At 38.3% G+C, this 19,425-nt stretch overlaps 1 protein-coding gene across 2 annotated transcripts in view; it reads right to left on the reverse strand.

Moving 5' to 3' along the window:
* The window catches only part of PLPPR1 (phospholipid phosphatase related 1), a 229,977-nt gene that overhangs the window by 50,239 nt on the left and 160,313 nt on the right, over positions 1 to 19,425 (reverse strand). The window lies entirely within an intron of this gene.

The following is a 19,425-nucleotide window of genomic DNA, read 5'->3' on the forward strand; positions in this document are numbered from 1 at the left end:
CTTATTTCATCATCATTCATTTAAATTTCAATAGCCACATGTGGCTAGTGGCCACATACCAGACGGTGCAGATGGCTTTGCATTAGGAGGGTTGTGCCAGGAACCAAACATAAACTTGAACCTTTTTTAAAATTATAAAACACTTTAACACATAAAGGTATGAACTGAAAACATATCATCAGAATTTACTCATTACAGACTAATCATTACTAACTGTAGTAATTACTTACTTTTCTAGACTTCCCCCCATATAAACAATCATGAGTACATTTTAAAATATATAAAGTAGAATACACTATACATGCTGTTCCACAGCTTGCACTTCTCAACATATTTCGGTCATCTTCCTCAGTTACGTGAGTCAATAAATATTGCCCCCTCCTTTTTTATTTTTTTCACTAAGCCAGTCACATTTTTGTCATTTCCTGTCAAGGACTTTTGATTGACACAGATTTGTTCAGGGACCAGCTTCACCTTTAGTGTTAGCATGCTGGGTGTACCAGGGGCACCTTTTCAGAATGAAAGATGACAAGTAGGTGCAAACTCAAAAGAGGAGAGCTTTGAATTGCAGTCAGAAATTGTTAACATTATTTACACTCGAAAGGAAACCACTGATGGATTTTGAACAGGAAAGTGACACGTCAAACCTGTCATTGAAGAGGGTGACCTTGGCAATAATCTGTATTAAATGGGAGCAGCGATTCCCTCGTCAGAGAAATCAGAGTTGGTGTAAAGGTTTGTTAACAGGTCAGTTAGCAGGTGCTCAGGACCTCACTAATACTGCTGTGCCGTAGCATCTCCAGAGCAAGCTCACAAAATCTCGTTTCGTTCTCTCATGCACAATAGAGTAGCAGTAAAGCACTGTGTATTGTAAGTTTAGTTTTCAACTACTATTGTGAAGATATAAAGTAATTTCTTCATTAAGCTTTTATTGCTAAACTGCTACGTGCCAGGCATTAGGAAATAGCGGCACACACACTGAAGTCCCCGTTCACATGGGGGAGGCCTTAAAGGGAGTAGATTTGGGGCTGGGGAAAATAAGTTTAATTGTGAACATAAAAATTTTGAGATGCCTAGTAGACATCCAAGTGAAATGTCGAAGAGGCAGTCAGATGTATGAGTTGGAGACACGTTTTGGGAATCAGAGTATCTGATCACCTAGTGCATGAGCAAACATAAAGGAGAGGAGTCCAAGAGACAAGATGAATGAGCAAAAGAGACCGAAGAAGGGGGTGACCACAACACAGTTGAAGAGAAAGTAATCATGAGCCAAGAACTAGAATCTTCAAGGAAGGGGGGGGGGGGTCTGAGCTTTGTATAACTGCACCAAGGAGGCTGAGTTAATGGTACTGATTGATGGCATGAGTTTCCAGGTGAAGTGACTTTTAAGGTAAGTAAGACAATTGTCTAGAAGAGGTGATGAGGGGCAAGGATACCTACTATGTCTCCAAGTCCAATAGCACAAGGGTGTGGGAAATAAAACATGGCCACGTGGGAGAGCTCGAAGGAAGCAATATAATTAAGAAAGCCAAGCTCACAGTCGAAAGAGGAAGGAACTGTTTAGACAAGTTTACAAAGACAAGGGACTTGACAGATGACAGACTTGTGAGTTTTGGAGTTCACAGGGCAGCAATTTAAGTGGTTGAGGAGGGTGGGAGATGGACTCAATTAGAGATAGTGCTGTGTGGGCATGAGAGACCACAGGGTGAGAGATTACCTGGAGTCCTTGTTTTCTAATTGTGGTTAATATAGACAGAGACAGAGGGCGTAACAGAATTAGCCCGAATGTTCTCTGAGGCAGATTAATGGGGCTGTATTGAAAAAGAAGGGACAGAGAGCTCTTCTGGGTTGTGTTGTGAATTAAAAAATAATAAGCCTTTGAGTGCTGATGCAGGAACATGATCACTTAATAAATGTATTTATGGTAAAATTCTAAGTGGTGGCAGTTTAGCACTAATCATCTCTAGGCAGCATGGATTCAACCCTTATCACAACAGGCGTGTGTTGAATGTCTACTATTACACTAGGCATGGGAAAGGAGGAAGAGAAAGGGAAGAAGTCATCTCTAGGCAACTTGTGTCCTCAAATGCAGCTGTGCCTATTGTCTAGCAGGTGACAAGCAGAGACCTGGCAGTTTTGAAACCTTTTCTTGCTCTTTGGGTTTCCGGGAGATGGTCTCTTCTTTTGCCTCCAGAGCAGAATGGCCAGTAGTCCACTTCTCCAAGTACTTCTCTGTTGGACATCTGAGGCTTAGAAATGCCCGTACCATTTTGTAACAAGCACACAGGTAGGACCAACATCTTCCTTCACTGTTCAAAATGTGGAGGGCCTAAACCCACTCCCCATGTCTAGCCAGGCTTCCTTTCTCCGGTGTTTTTAAAGAAATGAGAAAAAAAATAGTAGTTTTAAGTCAACAGAACTAGAATGACCAAAACATGCCAAACGTGCCACGCTCCACCACCCAGTATTATGGCAGACAGCGCCAGTAATTCTTAACACTCTTTCCTGTTGAACCCTGTCGGGTCTTCACATCTCTTTCCACACAGTACTCCAGACGGTCATTACCAATTGATTAGAACTGGGCCACCCCTGATGACATAAGGAGCACCACCTTTTCAGATATAAAGTGGGTCCTGAAACAGGATATAGACTACCACAAGGTTTTGAGTACATGCTAGAATGATTTCCGTGCTCCTTCAAAACCCTCCACATTCCTGAGACAAGAAAACCAGTTCCAAAGTATCCTCTCCAGAGCAGAGGCACAACAAGAGGCAATCTAGCATGGGATGTGGCCAGATGTCTGCTCACGAATGGTTGGTTTTAACTTTGGAGGGAGCCAGTAGCTTCAGTAAAGATGACGACTTCCTGCCCCAGGGAAGGCCCCAATTCTGTCATCTGATAGTGTTGCGCTATCATGGAGTTTGGCCTGGAAATTGATGCAATCATGGTGATTACTGAATTCAGACCTTTGAATGGGGCAAAGGTTTTTTCCCTTCTAAACTTAGGTTAAGTTGTCCTGAAGCGTGTTTCATTAGGAAGATGTTATTGTACCCCCCTAACAATACTAAGACTGCCTCTCAACCTGAGTCTTTCCCTAGAAGAGGCTTTCTTCACCCTGTCTTTGAGAGGAATGTCCAGCTCTATGGTCAACCCCATAAGCACAGAGCTTGGAGTCATTTGAACAGTTTCATTTAGAGAGGCAGATACTGAACAGATACAGCATTTTTGTGCTCACGTTCTCTCTGCATTGTACTAAGATAAGAGGAGGAATTAAGCCACTTAGAGGTCTGAATTAGAGGAACAATGATTCTAATATACATGATAGGGGGAAGGCTCCCAGAGCGCATAATCTCTTGATTCTTATGAAAAATTGTCACTCTCTGAATCTATTCTTGACTGGAGGTTCTGCAAAGTAATCTAAGCCTCGTTTTTTTCCCTCATTTTTATACTCTTGGATTGATTTTTGTTCCTTTTGAAATGATCGTTCCATTTAAAAACCTTCTGAACATAGCACAATGCATAATCTGTATCATTTAGCATTCTAAACCCTCTGCGGTGATACTAGAGTTCTTATGACTGAGCACCTATAGAAATTTATTCAATGACGTGTGAAATTACTCCAGAAGCTACATTTAGAGCATTTGACCTAAGCCAGGCATGTTGAGCTGAAAAGGTTCAGGAACTTAGTTATATTCTTAGGAAGTTAGCAATTGTTTATTATTACCCTTTCTACCCTCTTTCTAGAGGGTAGAAAGTCCAGTGTGTAAAAGCTCACTTTCATGACATCTCTGACATAGCATCGTATCAGAACTGCCAGAACTAGAATGTGCAGTCAGGGTGCAGGTCTGAGCTCCATACATGGTCGCCTTCCAACCTGCATCATCACCCTCTTAGGGTCTCCAAAGGCAGATTCTGAGTAACTGTTAGTATCGCTGTATGAGTTAAGCCAGGCTTAGTCAAACCCATTCCTAGGCAATGGCTCCTTTGTTTTCTGTGAAGGAAGATTGAAACTGTATTCCCTGGGAATGAGAAAAAAATGTTTAGATAGATGCATTTAAATGGGGGTTGTATTCAGTCAGCATGTTCAAAGATTGAGAGGTATGGGAGATAGAATAGCAACAATTGTGCAACTTTAATTCCTAAAGATATTCAACGAGCACACTAAGTCTGAAAGCTACATCACCTGGGAGCCTGTGAGAAATCAGTGCAGCCCACTGCCCGTCCCTCAAGCGCCTCAAGACAACCATTAATAACAAGGGGTGCTCTCTAAATTGCCATGTAGTAAATCCAAACCCTGTTAGAAACTGAAAACACTTTCCCTCATAAATATCTCTTTAGAGTCCCTTCCCTTTCTTATGACGGCTGTAAAAATCCTCTTCTCCGACATTACAGGTGGAGGATGGGTTGATGGAAGTACCCAGTTAGGTCATCTAGAAGCCTGAGGCAGGAGCAGTGAGAGGGAGTTGGAGTAGGCTTTATATCTCTTATTTTCTGTGTTTTTCCCTGTCTTGCTGGAGAGTATTCTCTGGAGGCCAGATTTCTGAATCTAACTGTAAAAAGGGTTTAGATCCAGATAACATATTACTGGGCTCCCCCCTCCTTCTAGGATCTGCTGTCCATGGTTTCAGGGAACAGCTCTGATGCACCTTTGGAGAGTCCTTGTCACTGCAGCAAAAGCTTCATTGGACATGACTACAAGCAGAGGCATAAAAAGCATTTGCGTGTTCCTGTTTGCTCCTGCACCTCTGCCTTTGTCAGGAGGATGTGCCTGGTTAGCCTTCTGGGGGGAGCCATAAGATACATGGAGGAGAGTCGAGTCACCTCCCCGGTGACAGCCGATTAACCCACTGAGATGTGTGAGCCCAGACAATAGCTGGCCAGCTCTTAGGCTTATGAGGGAGCCCAGCCAAGCCCAGGAGACCTGCTGAGTAAGGTCTAAACAGCCAACTACAGATTCATAAGCTAAAGAAATGATCACTCTTGCACACCATTGAGTTTTGGAGTGGTTTGTTGTGCATCATTATTGTGGCCAAAGACAGTGGACACAGCCACTTTGTTTTACTGCTAAGGGCTAGTATAGCTCAGTGATTAAGGCACCTGACTCTAGAAGCCCTGAGCTTGGTTTCAAAACCTGCCTGTGCCACTCATTGACCTGGGGAGAGTCACTTAAACTCTCTATATTTTGGTTTCTTCATCTGGAGAAAATACTATCTGCCAACAAATGGCTAATGTGGTGATTAATTGAACTAATTATATATGAACAACATAGCCTCTGGCATATAATAAGCACTATACATGTGCTTTTATCACTTGCTGTTACAATGACTTGCACTGGTGGAAAAAGCTGAGTGGTTTCATCCTGCATGTGCCACAGCCTGCCTCGTCCTAATTAGGGATGCTAGGGTTTGGGGTTTTTGGGTGTTTTTTTTTTTTAAATTACACGTGATGCTGCTGCTTTATCTTGGTGGGCAAGAGGTTTTACCAAATTGGGCTCCATTTCTTCTCCTTACTTTGCAGTTAATCTCTACCATAACTGTGGATATTTATTGAGATTTCTGTCAGTTGATAAATGTCACTTGCCACTTAGTCTTCAGTACTTATGCATTTTTTCTTATTTATACATTGTTTTTAAAATTTTAAAAGCACATGACAAGGGCAAACAGAGGCTTGTGGTCAAGTAGGTATTCGACCCAGAGTTAAGACAGTATAGTTTTAAATAACCTAACACAACCTTGCTTTTTCAGCCTTTCTTATTTGAAATTTCCATTTGTTTAGAATAACATGATAGATTGATATTCTTCACCCCGTTCCTTATATTTTGAGTCTATGTCAACAAGTGTCAGTTGAAAGCTACTTAGAAAGTTCCTTGGTTTACATACTCTGTTCTTTCTCTGGACCACGTGATTACAGACCATTGGAATGGGAAGGCACTTCAAAGACTATCCAGTCTCTCTTTTTACAGATGAGGAAAACAAAGCTCAGATAAGCTAAGTAACTTGTTTGAGGTTTTGGAACAATTTAGCAGAAGATCCTGGTTAAGAATACAGTGCTCTCGAAAAAAAAATATAGTGCTTTTCCAAATCCAAGGGCCAGTGAGCCCTTATATTTTTATTCAATATTTTATATGTTAAAAAATATAGAGTGCATGCGTAAGTTAGACACATAGTAATAAAAGAAATACCCAAACAAATCACCTAATTTTATTTCATTTTATTTAAAGATTGTATTTATTTATTTTTAGAGAGAGGAAAAGGGAAGGAGAAAGAGAGGGAGAGAAACAACAATGTGTGGTTACCTCTCACATGCCACCTCCTGGGGGCCTGGGCCACAACCCAGGCATGTGCCCCGACTGGGACTCAAACCAGCGACCCTTTGGTTTGCAGGCAAGCACTCAATCCACTGAGCCACACCAGTCAGGGCAAATCACCCAATTTTAGAAGTAGGACATCATCAATGCCATAGAGGCTTCCTATCTATGTATCTTTAATCTCAGACTACTATACTCTGTTGCATCTCTAGCCTACTGCTTTCCCCAAAGAGATCACTACTTTCCTGAATTTTATATTTTTCATTTTCTAGAACATTTGTATGTTTCCCTAAAAAAACATACATATTTAATAAAAATGTCATCATACCAGTCCGAAGTTGTTTTTTCACTTAATGTTAAGTACTAATACCTATCCACATTTTTTTGCATGTATCTGAGGTTCATTCATTTCCACTGTTTAAATTGATTGTTGTTGGGGATTTATTGTGCTACTAGGGGAAATGTGACAAGCAATCTTGACCAAGTCTATGGGGGCAGGGGTAAGGTGCACGAGATTCCTTTGGAGTGTGAGCTTAGGAGTGGAGTTTCTGGATCATAGGATAACATATATGTTCAACTTTGTAAGATGATCCCAAACTGTTTTTCAAAGTGCTTTTCCATTTTCCATGTTCATCAGCATGCTTGAAGGTTCTCACTCTTCACAAGATCTGCAGTCCTTGGTGTACTGAGCCTTTCAGTCTGGTAAATATACTACTAGTAGGTAGATATACTATAGTCTTCACTTACACTTTCCTAACTAATAAGATTAACCATCTTCTCATATTTATTTTTGTGTTTCCTTTTCTATACAATGCCTATTTATATCATTTTTGCGTTTTTCCTTTTTTTTTTTTTGGTATTGTCTTTTTACTCTAATTGACTTGAAGTAGATTTCAATACATTTTGGACACCAATTTTTTATGTTACATAAATGGCAAATGTATTTTCTCAGGAATTAATTTATCTTTTTACTCTCATTATGGAACTTATGATGAATATAATTTCTTGGTTTTAATATTTTGTTTAGTATGGTTTGGGCTCCCTCAAAGGTATATTTTGCTGTATGTCAACAAAGAAAAGGATATGTACAAATAATCCACTATCCCAGATCATTTTACATCGAAAATGATCTAAAAACAATTACTTCATCAGTTATAACCCCTTTAGGGTGATTAATTCAAGCCAATGATAGCTGAGAGATATAATTTTTTGCATTTATTTCTATTTTCCATTTGCCACACAATTCAGATTCAATATATATCAAATTTATAGCTAATTTTTATATTCTTATAAAATAAGGCATTGCATTATTTATAGGTAACTTATAAAATAAATATCTTAAAATCATCTAAAACAATTAAATCAGAAATAAATTACTTAGATCCTGCAGCTAGTAGTGCAGTCATGAGAGGTCCAGTGAGGTGGATGTGGTGGGAAAAGCTGCCATGAAATTTAGGGTTGGGAGCTTGCCCAGACAGGAGCTCCGGAACTCATGCACGCAGGACTCAAAGATCCTGAGATGAAGCACACGTGAGTCTAAGCCATGACAGCCTCGAGTGGAAACCAGTTTGGACGGTTAAGCTTCTCGAAGATGAAGATCTAATGAAAAAGAAGAAGAGGCACAACGGAAAGAAACTCTTTGGCTTGTACGGGGGACTCTCCAATGAGGCCAGATTTGGTAACTGGATGTATAGACGAGAGCAAAGAGAGCCAAGACCAACAGAAGACAGTGGATCTCTTTTAGAGCATGTTCAAACGTCTAAAGTCTAAAGTAAATGGTGGCTAACAAAAATGCTACAATTAAATTTGATGCAGTAAGATAGAATGATAATGCAATATTGATGGATGCTACTGAGAAAGCAGAATTCTTTAATATTTATTTGATGCCTGTCTTTCTTATCTAGAGAAAAGACCTTTAGATTTAAAAAGTTAGAATGGCATTGGTTCTAAACATAGCGAGTGATCAAAGAAAGAACAACATTGCTTTAAATGAGTTTAAATGTGCTTTACAAGAGAAATCATGTCCAAAATACTGAGAAAATTGAAAATGAGGTTTTTAAGAAATTAATGAGAATAAAGAAAGGCAGGAATGTTGGAAATGGGCAGACATTTTGAAATTTCAAAAAGGGAATTATATAGTATTAAAAGCATTACTGATGATAATGATTGAATTTTACATTTATCCTGGGCATGACTGTGGAAGTGATGTTCGAAGAAAAGACATTGATCACTCTGAGCCAGGATGGGTTCAGTAAGCACGAGCCAGGTCACCTCAGACTGATCTTATTTCATTCTTTAATGGAGTTGCTAGATTGGCATAGCAGGGAAATGAGTTATTTGTGGTCTGTTTAGACTCTATCCATGAACCTGGCAAAAGGTGACCTTGGTACCTTGTAGACAAGATAGAAATGTGGACTGGATAATAGGTTTATTGAATATTGGATGAACTCGAAATGAGCTTATTAATGAATCAGTAGTAATGTTAATGGAGAATTCTAGGCATGTTCATTTCTCAGTCTTATGCCAGTGAGTTAGAAGGCACCCTTATCAAATCTGTGAGTGATGTAGACTTTGAAGGATAACATGTGCACTGAAAGAAAAAAATAGAATCCAGACAGTTCTCAACAGTTTTGAATAAAGAGTGAATTTAACTTAAGGAAATTTCATAGAGATAACAACCAGAAGCCCTAACACTTGGGCTTCTATTGCTCAAATACTGGATGATGGTACTGAGAGGAACATAAATGTAACCTAACTGAACAGCAATACTTAAAGAAACAAGACTTAGGGGGAAAGACTGTTCACTCTCATCTGTTAATAAGTTGTCTTTCCATATGAAAAGATGCTCAGCATCACTAGCCATCAGAGAGATGCAAATTAAAACCACAATGAGGTACCATCTCACACCAGTCAGAGTGGCCAACATAAACAAATCCACATACAAATGTTGGAGAGGATGTGGAGAAAAGGGAACCCTAGTGCACTGTTGGTGGGAATGCAGACTGGTGAGGCCACTGTGGAAAACAGTATGGAATTTCCTCAGAAAACTCAAAATGGAACTGCCCTTTGACCCAGCAATTCCGCTGCTGGGATTATACCCTAAGAACCCTGAAACAACAATCCAAAAGAACCTGTGCACCCCAATGTTCATAGCAGCACAATTTACAATAGCCAAGTACTGGAAGCAACCTAAGTGCCCATCAGCAAACGAGTGGATCCAAAAACTATGGTATATTTACACAATGGAATTCTACACAGCAGAGAGAAAGAAGTAGCTTATACCCTTTGCAAGAGCATGGATGGAACTGGAGAGCATTATGCTAAGTGAAATAAGCCAGGTGGTGAGGGACAAATACCATATGATCTCACCTTTAACTGGAACATAATCAATAGAAGAAAAAAGCAAACAAAATATAACCAGAGACATTGAAGTTAAGAACAATCTAACAATAGCCAGGGGGGAGTTGGGTGGGGATAGTGGGAAGAGGGGATTACAGGAACTACTATAATGGACACATGGACAAAATCAAGGGGGAGGGTGGAGGTGGGGGAGGGAGGTGGGTTCAGCTGGGGTGGGGTGGAGGGATGGGGAGAAAAGGCATACAACTGTAATTGAATAACAATAAAAATTTAAAAAAAAGTTGTCTTTCCTGGAAATGCTGCTCTCCCTTATTTTTCTTCTTTTTGAATCTTAAACCTTCCTGTCCTCACTGCCTCTGAACACATCTTAAACATTTAAAACAAAGCAAAACAACAACAAAAAAAAATAGAAAGCACAGGACACAGAATAAAATCAAGGGAGGGTTTCATTACTGCTCAATATTTTTGCTTTCCCACATTGCAAAGCTACTTGGGCTAACCTCCTTTGCTCCCTCCACTCTTCATAAATTGTTATCATCTAAGTCATCGATGACCTCCTAATTGAGAATTCATTAAACACTTTTCTGTTCTAGGCTTTTTGGATGCCTCTGCAATATCTGACACTCCTGGTCATTTTTTTATTCTTGAATTTCTCTCTTTCCTTGGCTTCCTTTCTTTTATTATTATTTTCCTAGTCTCAGAATTACAACTCTCCTCATGTACACGCCTCATTCTACCATTAGCTCTGTACTTTCTTCTCACTATTGTGCTGGGGAGTCTCATGTACTCCCAGCGTTTCAACTGCCTCTGATATGTTGAACTCTTTATTTCTTACCCAAGCCCCTTTCTAGAACTATAGACTTTACTTCCTACTGAACTTCTCCAATAGCTTCAATTACCACCTGTTTTGATTATTAACAGACATGTAATTGTAGTCCAGACCTTTTTCTTGAACTACAGGCCCTTATTTTTATATCCATTGTCAACATCTTCCTCTACATATTTCTTAGGCATCTTATAATCAAGATTTTCTATCTGAATCATAACCTGTACCTCCTGAAAACTCTTCTTACAGTATTTCCTTCTCAGAAAATCTCACCACCCATAATAATTCAAGTAAGAAAATGAAGAGTTGTTCCTAATTAATCCTTCTTTCTTTTTTCCACTCCATATTCAGGCAGACTCCAAGTCTGATCTATCCTACTTCCTTAATATCTCACTGCCACGAAAACACTTTTTTCTAAAATAAGTCTATTGATTTCCTTTTCCTAGAGGATAAAATTCCAATTCCTAGCATGCCACCCAAGGTCCTGATGAGCTCAGTCCTCCCTAGCTTTCTAATCTCATCTCAGCTCTTTCCTGCAAGTATCCAATTGACTAATCATGTATTTCTAGTAAGTTACCTAAACAAGTCTTTTATACATAAGGCCACCTTACCAAGACTGGGAGGCACAGCAGTTCTACCTAATACACAGTAAACACAAAGAGGGAGCCAAAATGGGAGGGAGCAAAAAAAAAGGGGGGGGGAGGGGTGGCAAAATGAATAAGCAGGAGAAATCTCCAGAAAAAGAACTAAATGAAATAGAGGCAAGCAATTTGCCAGATATATGAGTTTTAAAAAAATGGTTATAAGGATGTTCCAGGAACTTAGTGAGAACTACAACATATAGAAAAGGAAATAGAAACCATAACAAAGAAAATCAGAAATGAAGGATATAATATCTGAAATGAAGAAGACACTAGAAGGAATAAACAGTAGGTTGGATGAAGCAAAGGACTGAGTCAGCAATTTGGAAGACAAGGTAGCAGACAACAACCAATCATAGCAGCCAAAAGAAAAAATACTTAAAAAAATGAGGATAGTTTAAGGGAACTTTGGGACAACATGAAGCATAACATCTGCATCATAGGGGTACCAGAAGAAGACAGAGATCAAGGGATTGAGAACTTATTTGAAGAAATAATGACTGAAAACATCCCTAACCTGTTGAAGGAAAAAGAACATAAATCCAAGAAGTGCAGAGAGTCCCAAACAAGATGAACCAAAAGAGGTCTACATCAAGGCACCTCACAATTAAAGTGGCAAAGGTTAAAGACAAAGAGGGAATCTTAAAAGAACAAAGAAAAAGACAGTTACCTACAAGGAAGCTCCCATAAAACTGTCAGCTGATTTCTCAACAGAAACATTTCAGGGCAGAAGGGATTGGCATGAAATATTCAAAGTGATGAAAAGAAAGGATCTAGAACCAGAACTATTTTACCCAGCAAGGCTAACATTTAAAATTGAAGGAGAAATAAAGAGCTTCCCAGACAAGAAAAAGCTAAAGGAGTTTATTAACACCACACCAATATTGCAAGAAATGTTAAACAGTCTTCTTTAAGAAGAAGAAAAGAAACAGCAGCAGAGGAACATAAATATAAAGAATGAATGGCAATAAATATATACCTATCAATAATCAATTTAAATGTAAATGGCTTAAGTGCTCCAATCAAAAGATAGAGGGTAGCTGCCGTGGCTGGTGTGGCTCAGTGGATTGAGCACCAGCCTGTGAACCGAAGAGTCGCCAGTTTGATTCCTAGTCAGGGCACATGCATGGGTTGCAGGCCAGGTCCCCAGTAGGGGGCACACGAGAAGCAACCACACATTGATAGTTCTCTCCCTTTCTTTCTCCCTCTCTTCCCTTATGTCTAAATATAAATAAGTAAAATCTTTTTTTAAAAAAAGACATAGGATAGCTAATGGATAAAAAAATCAAAGACCCATATATATGTGGCCTATAAGAGACCCACCTCAGAATGAAAGATATAAATAGACTAAAAGTAAAGGGATGAAAAAAGGTATTTAATAGAAATCAAAATTTTAAAAAACTGGGTTAGCAATACTTACATCTGACAAAATAGACTTTAAAACAAGGCTATAATAAGAGACAAAGAAGGACACTAAATCATGATAAAGCGATCAATCCAACAAGAGGATATAACCTTCTAAATACTTATGTACCCATCATAGGAGCACTTAAATATGTAAAGCTAATTTTGATGGATGTAAAGTGAGAGACCGACATGAATAGAGTCTTAATAGGGGATTTTAACACCCCATTGACATTAGTGGGTAGATCTTCCAGCAGAAAATCAACAAGGAAACAGTGGCCTTAAATAATACACTAGACTAGATGGGTTTAACTGGTATCTTCAGAGCATTTCATCCTGAAGCAGCAGAATATACAGTCCTTTAGAGCGCACATAGGGATTTCCTAGGACAGACCACATGTTAGGACACAAAACAAGTTCAATAAATTTAGGAAGAGTGAAATCTTGTCAAACATCTTCTCTGACCATAATGGTATGAAACTAGAAATCATTCACAAAAACTGAATAATACACAAAATAACATGTTACTAAACAATGAATGGGTTAATACCAAGGTTAAAGAAGAAAACAAAAGATATTTTAAAACAAATGAAAATGAGAACACAGCAACCCAAAACCTACTGGACACAGTGAAAGCAGTTTGGAGAGGGAAATTTATAGCAATACAGGCCGACCTCAAGATGCAGAAAATCTCAAATAAACAATCTAACTTTACACTTAAAGGAACTAGAAAAGGAACAACAAACATATCTCAAAGTCAGTAGATGACAGAAAATAATAGAGATCAGAGCAAAATGAAAGAGTCTAAGAAAACAATACAAAAAAAAAAAATCAATGAAACCAAGAGCTAGTTCTTTGAAAAGATAAATAAGATCGACACACACTTAACCAGACTCACCAAGGAAAAAACAGAAAGGATTCAAATAAATAAAATGAGAAGTGAAAGAGAAGGAAGAACTGATACTATATACATACAAAGTATTGTAAGAAAAATATTATAAACTATCTGCCAACAAATTGGACAATCTAAACAAAATGGATAAATTCCTAGAAACATACAATCTTCCAAAACAGAATTTGGAAGAATCAGAAAATCTGAATAGACCAATTACAACAAATTGATTCAGTTATCAAAAACTCCCAACACACAAAAGTCCTGGCCTGGATGGCCTCTCAGGAGAGTCTTATCAAACATGCAAAGAACAAACCCCTATCCTTCTCAAACTATTCCAAAAATTAATGAGGAGGTAAGATTCCCAAGCTCATAGTACGAGGCCAGCATTATTCTAATTCCAAAACCAGATAAAGAAACCATAAAGAAAAAAAAAATAGCCTAATATCCCTGATGAACACAGATGTTAAAATTCTCAACAAAATATTAGCAAACTGGATCCAGCAATACATTAAAAGATTATACATCATGATCACACAGAATTTATTCTGGGATGTAAGTTGGTACAATATCTGCAAATCATTAACATGATACACCACATAAACAAAATGAAGGATAAAAATCACGGGATCATATTAATAGATGCAGAAATAGCATTTGATGAAATCCAGCACCCATTTATGATAAAAACTCTTAGCAAAGTGGGAATAAAGGAAACATACCTGTAATAAAGGCCATACATGACAAACCCACTGCCAGCATCATATTCAATGGACAAAAACTAAAAGTGCTCCCCTTAAGATCAGGAATAAGACAGGAAGGTCCTTTTTCATCACTCATATTCAACATAGTACTAGAAGTCCTAGGCACAGCAATGAGACAAGGAGAAAACCTAAAATGCATCCAAACTGGAAAGAAAGAAGTAAAACTATCACTATTTGCAGATGACATGATATTGTACATAGAGAACTCTACAGATTTCACAAAAAATGACTAGAACTAATCAATGAATTCAGTAAAGTAACAGGATACAAAATAAATATCCAGAAATTGGTTTCATACTTACACACCAATAATGATCTATCATAAAGGGAAACTAACAAAACAATTCCATTTATAATTGCATCAAAAATAAAATGCATAGGAATAAATTTAACCAAGGATATAAAAGAACTGTACCTGGAAAATTGTAAGACACTAAAGAAAGAAATGGAAGACAATGCAAGTAAGTGAAGGCATATACCACGTTCATGGATAGGAAGAAATAACATCATTAAAATGTCCGTACTACCCAAAGCAATCTATAGATTCAGTGCAATTCCTATGGAGATACCAATGATTTCTTTCACAGAAGTAGAACAAGTATTTAAAAAATTTAGATGGAACCAAATAAGGTTCCAAATAGCCAAAGCAATCTTGAAAAAGAAGAACAAAGTTGGAGGAATCACAACTTTGATATCAAACTATATTCTAAGGCCATAGTAATCAAAACAGTTTGGCACAAGAAAACAGACATATAGGTCAATGGAACAGGATAGAGAGCCCAGAAATAAACTCATTCCTATATGCTCATTTAATATTTGACAGAGGAGGCAAGAACGTACAGTGGGGTAAAGACAGTCTATTCAATAAATGGTGTTGGGAAAACTGAACAGATACATGCAAAAAAATGAAACTAGACCACCTTTTTACACCACACACAAGAATAAACTCAAAATGGACTAAAGACTTAAACATAGTCTTGAAAAAATAAAATTTTTAGCTGAAAACATAGGCAGTAAAAACCTGAACATTGCTAGTAGCAGTATTTTTTCTGGTGTATCTCTTTGGGCAAGGAAAACATAAACAAATGAGGCTACATCAAACTAAAAAATTTTTGCACAGCACAGGAAACATTTACAAAATGAAAAGACAACCCACCAAATGGGAAAACATATTTGCCAGTGATATATCTGGTAAGGGATTATTTTCCAATTTATGAAGAACTTGTACAACTCAACACCAAAACACACAGACCTGAATAGACACTTCTCCAAAGAGGACACACAGATGGCCAAAGTACATATGAAAAGATGCTTATCATCACTAATCATGAAAGAATTGCAAATTCAAATCACAACGGGATGCCACCTCACACCAGTCAGAACTGCTATCATCAATAAATCAACAAACAACAAGTGTTGGTGAGGATGTGGAGAAAAGGGAACCCTCGTGCACTGTTGGTGGGAATGAAGACTGGTGCAGCCACTGTGAAAAGCAGTTGGAGTTACATCAAAAATTAAAAGTGGAACTGCCTTATGACCCAGCAATTCTACTTCTGGGAATATAGTTGAAGAAACACTGATTTGAAGGAATATAAGTGCCCCCATGTTTGTTGCAGCGTTATTTACAATCACCAAGATTTGGAAGCAGCCCAAGTGTCTATCAGTAGGTGAGTGGATCAAAAAGCTGTGGTACATTTACACACTGAAATTCTAAAAAATAAGGAAATTTTACCTTTTGCAACAGCATGAATAAACCTGGAGAGTATTGTGCTAAGTGAAATAAGCCAGTCAGAGAAAAACAAATACTATATTTTTACTTAGGTATGGAATCTAATGAACAAAATGAACAAACAAAATAGAAACAGACTCTCATATGTATACGGAAACAGACTGACAGCTGTCAGAAGGGAGGGGAGTTTGGGGAGTTGGGTAAAAAAGGTGAAAGGATTAAGCAAAAAACCCCTCAGAGACACAGGCAACAACATGGTGATTACAAGAAGGAAAGTGGAGTGGGGGCAGGCAGAAAGAAGGGGATAAATGGTGATGGAAACAGGCTTGACTTTGGGTGGTGAACATACAATACAATATACAGGTGATGTACTATAGAATCATACACCTGAAACCTATATAATTTTATTAACCAATGTCACCCCAATAAATTCAATTTTTTTAAAAAAAAGAAATGTTATAATTTGTTCCCTCAAAAAATAAAACCACCTTGCATTATTTTAGGAAAATTATAAGAGCAGAGAGCAACTTTTAAGACTTAGTGGCAGAGCAAGTCTAGAAATATGAATGTGGCTATTCGTGTTTGGCTTAACGTCATTGTTCGTTTTATTATGGTTGATGTAAAATACGGCAACAGCCTTAGCTATTGGCTACCTAGACAGCAAAATGAACTGCAAATAAAAGACGGGGAGGAGTGGGTTGCATAGAAAGCACCAGGAGTTTAGATGTTGCCTCTGCCTGAAGAGAAGTTGCAGAACTCAGGGGAATGATGAGTTTCACAAAGATCCAATTGGTTTTCTGAGGCATTTGCTGATTAAAACATCTCAGTTCAAATTCACTAATTTCTCAGCCTTGTCAGAAATCTTCATCTGACACGGCTTGCTTAAGAATATGTGGGCTGAGCAGGGACATCTAACAATTTCCAGGCATTTACGAAGCCCTGAGATTGGATGTTCTTGGGAATATTCAAACCACACTATTGAAGAGATGGAAGTTGTCTCCTCTTTCCTTTACTGAGTTCAAAAATGAGCACTTTTAAAGTGCACTGTGGTAACCAGGGAGATAGAGAGAGAGGAACTAACAATGAGCACATCACTTGAAAACAGGAATTTTATATTCTGCTGGTATTCTAAGATTTTGTCCCTTTGGTCAAACATTTACAGAAATATGTGTCTTTTCTTCTGGCATTTGACATTATTCATCCTGGGGAAGAGAAGAATGTCAGGAGAACACAACCTTTCGTTTCAAATATTTGAAGAATTAAGAGGAATTAGATTTGGTATTGCAAAAGCTCTTACAGCAGGAAAGGGTGGAAACTGGCCTAATATTTGGAAGCTGAGCCAAAAAAATTCTGCATGAATTTTTGTCAGAATTATTCAAAGACACAATGGTTGCTTTGATTCGGTGGTATGTTCTCTATCGCTAGGGGAAACCAAGAAATCACTTGATAGAGATGATATTAGAAAGGATTCGAGTAAATCAGGAGCAATACGTTTTAAAATCTCTTTAAGACAGAAATTCTATACATACAGAAGAAATGGGAAGACAAATATGAAGGTATTCTAAGGGACTTTACTCATTAAGTGTAAATATAATGTAACAGAAATGATATCACCATAATCAAATGTTAGTTCTAGTTCTCATTTTGTCAGGTATAAAGCTTTGCTGATACCTTTAAAGCTGTTTTTATAATAAAGCCAGCCAAGCATGAAACAACATCTAGCTGTATTAGTAAATACTAATAGAGGAAATTACACTAATGAGAAGCTAATAAAGCCAACTGAGATGACCCTAGAAACCCATGTCCTTTTCAGGCAAGGCTGGTGAATACGTGCCTGCAAGACAGAGGGTAGTGTTCTCATTTTCCAAAGGAAGGTTTCCGGCAATGTATCAGCAGGGGGCATTGGTGTTCTACCAGCAGGAGAACTTGACTCAGAGTAAGTGCCCTTGGTAATTCTGAGCACTGTAAAATGATCAACAAATCAAAGCAGATAGGAAACTATTTTCCTTAGAAAAATCTGCATAGAAATATCATCTGTTCTAAATAAAACTTAAGGAAATAAAAGTACAGCATGCACATATTTGGTTTTAACAAAATCAATGAAAGATGCTGGGGGCCTTTAAAAAAATCTTTTTTTTGAGAGAGAGGGAAAAAAAGTATCACAACAGCTGCAGATTCAGCAGTTCCAAGTCCCAGGCACTGAGAATGCAGCTGACTCTGCCTCGTCGTGAACTGGTGTCACTGATGCTTACAGCTCCCACGTAGCTGTGAGGAGAGTGCAATTCAACAGTTCTCTGTGTGGGCCACTTCTCCAATACAACAAACGCCGGTCTGTTCTCTCTCCCCCTCTGCTGGTACAGACAAGCAAAGGCACACAATCATGAAAGGAATGGGGGGCGGGGGAGGAATATGTAGATTTGGAATGCCAGTTCATGACATGAAGGGCTGTGCTTCTTCACTCTAAAACAGCACAGCCCTGTAACTGGCCATGGCTAGAAAGTTTATTAGGCACCAATATAATATAAATGCAAATTTCCCCACGTCTACCACGATATAAATGCCAGATGGCACAGAGAATTACTTAGGAATGATTACCCTTTATAGGAAATTTTAATATCCCAGCTTTCTCTCCCTCTGTCTTCAGAAAATACACTCTAGAAGTTAGAATTCTGGGACTCACAATTCGAGATCTGAAGGAACAACACGAAGGAAGAATGCATCAAACCCACATACCCACACCTATAGATGTCTCTTAATTCTATTCGAAGCATGACATGGCTGTCTAATTCCCTCCCGCCCTGAGCCTCATCCAGATTTTTACCTTAGTTCATTTAGTACACATTGATGAAGCCCTTCTAGGTAAATGGCAGACCTGAGCTAGGAGTGCATACTCCTCTATAAAATTTGCCCTGACCTCTGGGGCCATATTCTCAACTCCTGGGACGTGAGTTCCCATTTGGGTTATATTTTCCTCCACTTAATAAACCTTTGCGGTATTTCTCCCTGAGACTGCCTAGAGGTACAGGACTGCCCTGTTCACAAGGGAATCAGCAGTGAGCAAAGGACGTTCCTGTGGAATGTGTTCTGTTATTGTGGGGACGTGCATGAACCCGAACCTTCTCAGAGGCAAGAATTCCCTGAGTAATAAACTCAAGAAATTTTGACTTGTTGTAGTGACATTTTCAAACCAATGGAACCAATTTGGAAGAAAAGAGTCATCAGAATTGTCTTGCAATTGCAAAGAACTTTTAGACCAAAATAAGAGAATGTTCAATTAAGAATTTTTAAAATGTGCAATCTCCCCGAAGGCTTTTTTCCCAAAAAAAATACCTGGGAAAATTAAATGCTTGAAAGAGGAGAAATTTTGCTAAATCCCTATTTCATATGTAAATGGCTTAATCTGTTTGGTAGCAGAAAAAAAATCTTAAAAAAACACACAGTCAGGAAAGTTTAGGCTAAAGATGGCTCCTAGGCAAACCACTACCCTCTTCCAACAAGTGTT

Source organism: Desmodus rotundus, chromosome 1 (genome assembly GCF_022682495.2).
Source record: "Desmodus rotundus isolate HL8 chromosome 1, HLdesRot8A.1, whole genome shotgun sequence".
NCBI lineage: Eukaryota > Metazoa > Chordata > Mammalia > Chiroptera > Phyllostomidae > Desmodus > Desmodus rotundus.